This window comes from Vidua macroura, chromosome 15 (genome assembly GCF_024509145.1).
Source record: "Vidua macroura isolate BioBank_ID:100142 chromosome 15, ASM2450914v1, whole genome shotgun sequence".
NCBI classification, from domain to species: Eukaryota; Metazoa; Chordata; class Aves; order Passeriformes; family Viduidae; genus Vidua; species Vidua macroura.
This window is the reverse complement of record NC_071585.1, coordinates 11,091,301-11,100,408: the sequence shown is the minus strand read 5'-3', so window position 1 is coordinate 11,100,408 and position 9,108 is coordinate 11,091,301. Positions and strand designations below refer to the sequence as shown.

Here is a 9,108-nt window from a genome sequence, read left to right as displayed (position 1 = left end):
GTCATGTGTGGCTCATACCCTGAGAACCTGTGCAAGCAATGAAGCATTGCTTTCTAATGTACATAATGGCATATTTGCAAAAGCAGGTGAGGCTGAAGAAATATTCTGTGTCTTTGGAACAGACATCAGAAAGTTCTGAGTCCCTTCTTGCTGTGTGGGAAGGCTTTCTGGAGTAGTTTTTTTTCCTTTTCTAATACTCAGCCTTTTGATTGCTGGTCAAATGTTACAGCTGAGCAGTGATGCCCTTTCCAGGGCTCACTGAAATGAGAAAAACCTGCCAAGTCTGAGGAGACTTTTTTAGTTTGGATTTTTTATTTTTTTGTGTGGTGGTTCCCTTTTTTTCCCATCCCCCACAAAAGAAGCTGTAGCTACATGGAAGAGGAAGTGATGTTGGTAAGAGAATGCTTCAAGTTTTCCTCTAATTCCGTGCATAGCACCAGGTTAATCTTACTGCCATATTAGCGCACAAAAATCTGGTGGCCATTTAGGTGGGAGTGAATTAACTACGTGCAGGGCAGTTCCAAATTTGCATCTGAAGGGTGAAGGATGGGAAACTTTTTAAACTTCCTTGCATTGCAGGCCTAGTTGTATATTTATTGATCATTTCAGTTGTGAGGACTGTCATTTAAGAACTGAAAAATAACATTTTATCCAAAACATATGAGGAGGAGATACAGAAGTGAAGGAATATTAAATCTTCTGTGAAGGGCTATGGAAGAGGGACGTTGTTACTTGTCATGCAGTTTGTAAAGTGATGGCTCTAACAGTTTTTCAGCAGAGGACCTGTGTCTCTAGTCAAAATTGGATTCAGGCAGAGAATACAAGAATTTTACATTGTTCCCTGGGAAGTTAATATAATTGAGCAATTCAGTCTTGATGACTATTATTTTCTGTAAAGTGAGTGATTTTACCTGCAAAAATTTTGTTTGAGAATGACTAGCCATCTCAAGGTTTGGTAAATTCAAATTTATCTTCACAGTTTGTACTGGCTTGATAGCCAGCTGTTGAGATTTATGGAAGTTCAGTCAGTTCAAGTGAATTCTGTGGATTTTTGCACCCTAAAACATAGTGTATTTGTTACTGCATCTTCTACTCGGCTTGCTTTTTTTTCTGTAGAACTGATTTGTTTTGAAGTCTTAAAAAAACATAGTTTAGAAGGTCAAAACCTGTTATGTTTGCAACATATGGGTGGAGTTGTTCACTACAAGAAATGGGTGATATTTTGCAGACCCATAGTCTGATTAGTGAAACTAGTTCTTTTGTGATAATAATAGTTCTACTCTTGTGGTCTTTCCCCTGTGAATGTGTGAAATTCAGTATATTTGTCTTAAAGAAAAAAAAGAAAAATATGCCATATGAGCTTAAAATACAGATAAGGGCTTTATGTTTGTGTTCAAACAGCTTGTAACAAAGACTGTGGTTGCAGAGGCTTTTTCCTATAGAGAGGTTTAAATGGTTTTTATTTTCTTCACTGTTTGGACATTTCTAAGGACATTTGGGTGGGGCATCTGCTGGATCTGAGCCCTGTATCTGGTGGGAACCCTGCACTGATTGTCCAGGTTCCAGTGCCGCTGGCAGCTCTCCTCATGTGTCTCTTCTGTTCAGTGTTCCCTGCAGTGTGTTAGGATTAAAATTTGTGCTCAGCTGTGTAGGATAATAATACATGGACAAAACTGAAAAGGTGAGAGCTGGAATCTTATGAATGTGGTTCTTTCTTCCTTTATACCCTTTTTAAAGTGTGTATGTTTGAAAGGTTTTCTCCCCTTTCTGCTGAACTTTACATTTAATGAAATCTTTTGTTGTCGTGGCACTCTAGAAATATAATCAGGTTAGTTAATTTTAGTCTGCAATGTAACTGTTAACCTTATGATTTCAGGTGATTTCTTCAAATTTAGTCATAATCAAGTTTTGATGGGAGACCTCAGTACCAGACCTTTTTTATTTTTTATTTTTTTTTTTAATTTTTTTTGGTCTTTTTTTTTTTTTTTCCTTTCCCATCTCTTGAAATTCAAAGGATCATTGCTGTAGCATTGAACTCTTCGTTGAAATGTCTTTCTTCTGCAGTGGGGGTGCTGAGCCTGTCCTTTATTTTGGTGGCACGTGCTCAAGGTTCTGACAGAGGCAGTGTTTCGATAGCAAAGGGGCTGTGAACCATTTTGTGATCTGCTGAGTTCCAGTGTGTATTTCTGCTTACCTGTTTGGGAGGGGAGGAACAAACTGATGATAAATGTATGTAATAGGATAACTTATGTATAATGAATTAAATGCATTATATATTTATAGTTTGCTTTTTTGGTGTCTCTGAGATAGCTTCATTTCTGTTCCAAAGTCTGTTTTAACAGCAGTGACAATTGTTAAACTGCTTTGGTTTTATAACGTGAAGCTCGCAAGTTGCATAGTTTTGCTGATAATTTCTTCCTGTCTGTTACTTTACTGGACTTTTCTAATGCCATTGCGCCAAGGTTCTGCATTATCTGATGCAGGGGCAATGAGATGTGTGTGGTTGGTGGAGTAGAGCTTTGCATTGGGGGGTGGCGAGTAGGATGAATATAATTAGCTGTTACACAAGATACAAAAGCCTTTTTATTTATTAACTACTGTTGTTAAGAGTGTGATGGGATCTGTGTGAGCAGGAAGTTTCTTTAGAATTCTGCACATGTGCATTGGCAGCAGCAGATGAGAGCAAATCTGGCAGTATGTGGTGGTGGGTGTGAGGCACTGAGCAAAATCTACTTTTTCTGGTATTGTTGATGGTTTTATTTTCTTGCTACAATGTAGTTGGAGGATTATAAGTTGCTGTAATGCTGTTAAAAAGCCTTTGGATTTTATCTAGTAAGTGAATATAAAACATGATTTTTGCTTACCAAAACCAGCTAACATTTTGATGATCTTTCAGCTTTGTTCTTTAAAAGTGTAGAATTTTTTTTTAGGCTTAAATCAGTCACTGTATTTGAGGTTTTTCTAATATATAGGATCTGTCTCTTGTGAAGGTCTGTGGACGATGGGCTTTTTCAGGAACAGTGTGATCAGGTTCTGTCAACTGAAATTGTAGCCTAAACTTTAATGACTGGAAAATAAATACTAATCAGTATTATGGTTTCTTGGCTTGTAAATAATAATAAAAAAATTCTATTAGTTTTAGTTATATCTCTTCCAGAGGAGTTTTCATGAGGTGTTTTGTTTCTTTCTTGCATGGAGACGGCATAAAGGCTTAATTTAAATTGTTCTAATTTGTAAATTAGAAGGCTTGCTGCTACATTCCCAGGGAACAAAAATTGCATTAGAATTGCATTCCACTAAATCTTATGTTGTATTTTTGTGCTTCTACTTGCTGTGTCAGTATAACCAGTATTTTGTCAGTTGAGTGGTTTTTGAGACTATCTCAGAAGTGCTCGTGGCAAATGATGGAGAATTTCTGCTTAATAGCATTGAGGTTTAATGTGTGTGTGAATGCACATGTGAAGGCATAGACAGGCAAGCAGTTCATTAATTAAAGAGCTGGGTTCATGCTTCTGCTGACTCCTTTTGTGATTTGTGTAAAACTGCAGTGAGCTGCTTTCCTTCTGATTCCTACTTAACCAGAAAGCAAACAGGGCACTGAAGAGTTGGGAACCATAATGAGAAACGAAGGGAGCAGGAAAGTCACGTCTGCTTGAGAAGATATTTGTTCTAACATGGATTCCTTCAACACTGCAAGTTAAATTTTGTAGTTATACCTAATTTCAAACAGTATGCCTTAATGGGGATGGGGATTGTGTTCTTAAGAAGACCAGCTTATTAAATATAAAATAATAACTGAGCCCAATTGTCTGATTTGCCAGTCTAGACTTGTGACTAAAATACCTCTTGATAGCTGATTTCACTGAGTCAAAAAGAGGAAATCTTGCTTTAAGAGTCTATTTTAAGCTAATCTTGCTGGTTTTAAAACTTTTATTTTAAATAATTATTGTTTTGACTACTCAAATGTATTAATAAGTACTTAAATGTGATTATTCTTTTTACATGGAGGATGTTCTTTGTCTGTTCAAGCACTGGCACATGTCTTGAGACAAATTTGTCCTTTTCTGTGTCCTGGCTTTGTGGTAGAGTTCTGTTTGTGGGGTTTATTTCAGTTTGTCTTTTGTATAAATTTACTCCAAGCCATGTCCCCTCCCCAGCCTGGCTATCTTTTCAATTTTGTCTGGATTATTTCAAACAAGCAAAATACTCTGTTTTTACTTGTTAGCTGAACAAAAGCTGAAAATCAGACGAGGAAAAGCTCTTTTGCCCAAAACCAGTTCATCCGTTGGGAGTGCTCACAGTAATTTGAGTATACAGATGACATAAAAATCAGTCAGTGTTAATTGTTACAGTTCTGACATAACATTACAAAAAGTCAGTTTCCTTTTAAGTCAACAAAACTGAAGAGTAAGGTCGAGGGTGCTGGTTGCCATATTTTGGAGACAGAAATCAATGTAGCTCAGCAGCTGCCAAGTGGCTCTGTGTGTTCTGGGGCACAGAGGTTTCCCAGGGAAGGCTTCTTGCTCCTGCCCTCGCCTGGCAGCTGCCTCTGGGTGATGTCATGAGGAGATGATTGCACGAGAGTTCCTGTGATTCCACCTTGGAATCTGGGTCTTAAGTTTTGACCGACACTTAGAAATTCTTCTTAGCAAATCTGTTTAAAATTTGATAATTTCGAACTTAGCCAAAAAATCAGTTATTTATTTGGATCTAACAGTATGTTTGCTGTAGACATCCAGGGGGACATCACAGGTTTTGTCTAGCTGTAAGTCATACAAGTAAACATAATACATTATTTTTCTTCATCAAATATAGAGGAAGAAATCAAAAATTTTGAGACGCTAATGTTTTTTGTGGAATTTTATTTGTAAATCGTTGCAGAAAAGGAGCATTGATCTCTTTTTCCATGATTGGAGGATGTGTATGTGATCTGTTAGGACCCAGTTTGCAGGAATGTGATGGTTCACAGGGTCATGCCACTGCAGGCTGAAAAAGCCAAAAAAGTTGAGGTGTGTGTTTCCTGGGAAGCTGGGACAGGCCATTTTGTTGATTTTTTTTTTCCCTATCTAAAAATCTTAGTTAGTTTTTACTTTTATGTATTTAAAAAAAAAATTTACTGGTGATATTCGCTAATGCCACAAAACAATATATTAAAAACAGAGCAAAACAGCAGTTAGTGTTAGCTTTGGATTTATTTCAGAGACAATACGAATTTCTTGCTACATAAAATGAGCAAATAAAAGAATTGCTTAAATTGTTGAGACTTGTGGCAGACATTTTACACGCAGAATTAATGTTTTCATTCCTATGGCATAGTTTCAGTTTGCAGCCTTTCTTTGTTTATTTTTACTTGTTGCTTCATTCCTTTGTTTTAAGGAAAGGTGGTGGAACCCTGAGGACTTTAATTTAAAATGATGCCCATATATTATTTGTACTTCAGTCATTAATGTAAAAGCTGAACTAAATATAAGTCTAAATTTTCATGTGTGTTCCTCAAATATTAACAGTTAGCCATGTATTCTGTGGGGTTTTTAGTGGCATTTCATGTGTGGGTGTAAATACTTCTCAAGTTGCCAAGATAAGTGAATGCTATTATGATGGCAAAATAAAGCTTATGGTGCTGTTTTCCCAGCAGACTCTATGAAGAACTTGCCTTAATAAAAAAAGGCAAATCAAAATTTTTTAAATAACACCAGAGAGCACTGAAATCCACAATATAAAACAAAACTATGTATTTTACCCCCATTTAAGATGTTGGGCTCAACATATTGCGAAGGACATAGTAACTTTTTTTCAGTCTCTTGTAAAATTGTGGTGTAATACGTGGTTATAATAAGGTGTATTTTTGCTTTCCTGCATTTATGTTTTGTAGAGCATGATTGTAGCTTAAGGATGTTTTTAAATATTTGTAGTAACAAGAAGGGGAAGTAGATTGAAAAAAATGCAACCAGAATGTTTATAATTAAACTCAAGCTAGGGAGTTTTCTTTTGTGGGTTTTTTGGGTTTTATTTATTTATTTTTTTTTAGTTGCTATTTTTTTTGTGTTTTTCTTGATAGAACTTGTGAAGCATTTAGGTTGTGAAATTGTGAGGGGGAAGCATGTGCTCAAAAGGATCAGGATAATATGGGCAAAAGAAAGAGTTGACTAAGTGGGTTAGTTCCTGTTTCCTTAGTTGTTTGATTGGGGCAAAAAAAAGTATTAAAAACCAGCATTGCTTAGAATTTGTAAAAGACTCTGGAAATGATCCTGAAGGTTACACATCCTGTCCTAGTTCTCATGTGTGTCTGCAGTGACGTGCTGCACTTCCTGAGTCAAGGGAGGGCAAGTGGGAAAGCTTCTGATCCATATAAAAAGTGGAGATAAAATGGTTAATTATTAACAGTTTTTTACAATGTTGGAAATAGCAGGAAATCAAACTTGCCGAAAGTTGAATAAGTTTCAGAGTTTCTAGCTCTTTCTAGATTTGGTAAATGTCAGATTAATTGTATCACAGCCTGTGAAGATACCAAAACCTGAACTAAAAGGGAAAGACGGAAATGCTCTGAAAATAGTTTTTCATGTATAATGATATATTGAAATGTGTGTAAAAGTGTGTGTGTGTCTGAGAGGGTGAAAATGAGGCTTTCACTAATTTATCTAGGTGATACTAAGCCATATAAAGCTTTCTTCAAAGTATAAACCTGGGTTGTAAATCCGGTTTTGCTCTAACAATGAGACAACAAGGCTGTTTCAACTTCATTCTTATGTTGCCAAGCCAGTTAAAATAGAAGTCTGTATTTTTTTTTTTTTCATGCCTCTTGAATGAAATTAATATTCAGGCAGCCTGTTCATCTGCTGCACCTGGCAAAAGTGGCTGAGCTTTCATGTCAGTGAACTGAGCACAAAGTTGCCTCTGCTGAGAAAGCTGGGCTGCAAGATTGTTCATTTGGTGTGGAATTATAAAGAAGTGGTTACTTTAAATTTGGTCTTTTTATTAGGTGATGTTTGTTTTGAAGGTTGGTTTGTTGGTTTTAGCAAGTCAGCCTGAAGCATTGTGGCAGATCCATCAAAGGTTTTCTCCCAGCTGCCCTTAACCCCACAGCTGGCCAGTGTGAGGTTTTCTGGTTCATTGTGGATAAGCTGACTTTGGTAGAGCTTGAGAAAATAGACAGTGTGCAACTTCATATTTTAAAATTTGCTATATTGGGGTTGACTGAACTCTACTTACATGCAAAGATTATGTGAACTTTCACTTAAAATGCCAGAACAATAAGAAAAATGGCTGTACAAGGGCTCCACAAATTGTACGGGGTTCATGAATTGCAACTGCTTCTTCATTGTTGGAATCTGGTGGGATCTTTTAGTAACCAAGAATTTGCAGTAACAGATTTGAATATGCTAGGGTAAAAAAAAAAAAAAAAAAGTAAAACCCGTTGAGTAGAATATAACCCTTCATTTTCTGTTGTCAGCTCACCTGGAGTCCTGATCTTAGACCAGGATTCACTTGTGTGAGACTTAACAGATTTACAACCTGTGTGTAATACAAGGCAATAGACAATTTAAATACTTTTAAGCTTGAAATATTTTTCTCTCTAGGTCTCAATGCAAGAAAATGCTGAGGAGGTGGAAGCAGTCTTATGTAGAGCTTATGACCAACTCCCTTAGCACATGGAGGCAGTTTGGGGAGGGTTGGGAGCAGGAAAACTGCTTTATTCAAACTACTGAGAGTACTCTGGGCTCTTGTTGTGATAGGCTAATGAATGGTCTGGCATTTTGGGTACTGAAACCAGAGGGCTTGGTTGTCAGGAATTTGCAAGTGAAGATAAAGTTTATTTGTCCTGATGTGGAACAGAATCAGGAGCTGGTGTGAGAGAGCAAAGGGAGGGAAGGTACTTGTCTCCAGGCTGTCATATCAATCTCCAGTTATGAAACGAGGTTGCAGTGAATTTTTTGAAGCTGTGGAAAGCCTCTTTATTATCTAGTTTTGGTGATGAATGTTGTGGTTATGTGTATGTCACAAGCTTGTTTTCCCCAGTCACAGTTGCTTGAGTTTATTTAGAGCAGGTACTGGGGGAGATCAAGGGGCTTAGGTGACCCGTGGACTAATTCTGGGCATTACATTGGCTCCACTGTGCTGTGAAGCTGAAATTTGAATTTTTAATACCACAGAAAATCATAAAGGTGATTTCCTGTGGTTTGTAGCTATTTTGAGAGCTGAGGACATGAAAAATGTCCAGATAATTTAGATTCTAAATAAAAGGTGGCAAAAATGTGGGTGGTTCTATGGAATCTGACATGGGGGAAATTGCTTCCTGTATCCAGACTTGATGATCACTTGGACTTTGACTGGCAGTTAGGACATGTAGTCAACTTCCTGGAAAATATGATCAGTACCATCAAAAACTGACTGTAAAGGTTCCTTAGTTAGGATTTTGGTTTGGGTCTTGCTGTTTAAATATGTTGTATTAGACCAGTGCCTGAGATCCTTCTAAAAATTTCATAGCCATTCAATATTTTAGTATGGTAGGTACTTTAAAACACTCCGTGTAACCTACTTAGCCCTCATCGATTCTTTGGAAGAGGATTGAATGAGTCTGCAAATTATTTCATAGTTGTTGAGACTTAGATGTCCCATGCTAACTTTCACTTCAGCTTTGTTTAACTCATAAGTGAAAAGAGGGATTTGCTCTTTGGGGGGCTCTCTCATAAGCTGTGCTAATGTGGTCTTTATGCTTTCTTGTTCAGAACAAGAAACTGATTTGACAAGAATTCCTGTAACGTGATGTTTGGATTCCTGTCTGAGTTTAAAACTGTTGAAAACTTTATGATCTAATAATATTTTCCTTATTTTCAGATTAACTGCTGAAGTACTGATCGAGTTCTGCTATTCTTCAATGAGGAACTACAGGCTGATCTTTTGCCATAATCTTAAACAACCATAAATGACAAAAGAATGCTTGGTCAGTGAGGGCAGCTGGCGCAGAAAGCGTTTTTCAAACTCGGCTGTTTAAGTACTCTGAGGTGGGTTTCTTAACTTGTTTTGCTGGGGAAAAAAAAAAGAAAAGCAAGTGTGAATTTTAGAATGTCTAATCTATTAGAATTTACCTCTTGGTAAACATAGAATTTT

The 9,108-nt window shown here is 36.9% G+C and overlaps 1 protein-coding gene across 4 annotated transcripts in view; it reads left to right on the top strand.

Annotated features, from left to right (window-relative positions):
• Positions 1-9,108, top strand: part of FAM13B (family with sequence similarity 13 member B) — a 44,602-nt gene that overhangs the window by 1,648 nt on the left and 33,846 nt on the right. For all 4 annotated transcript variants that reach the window (XM_053990921.1, XM_053990922.1, XM_053990923.1 and 1 more), the window contains exon 2: positions 8,836-9,002. The gene's annotated coding sequence lies outside the window, so the exon portion shown is untranslated. The remainder of the gene's footprint in view (positions 1-8,835; positions 9,003-9,108) is intronic.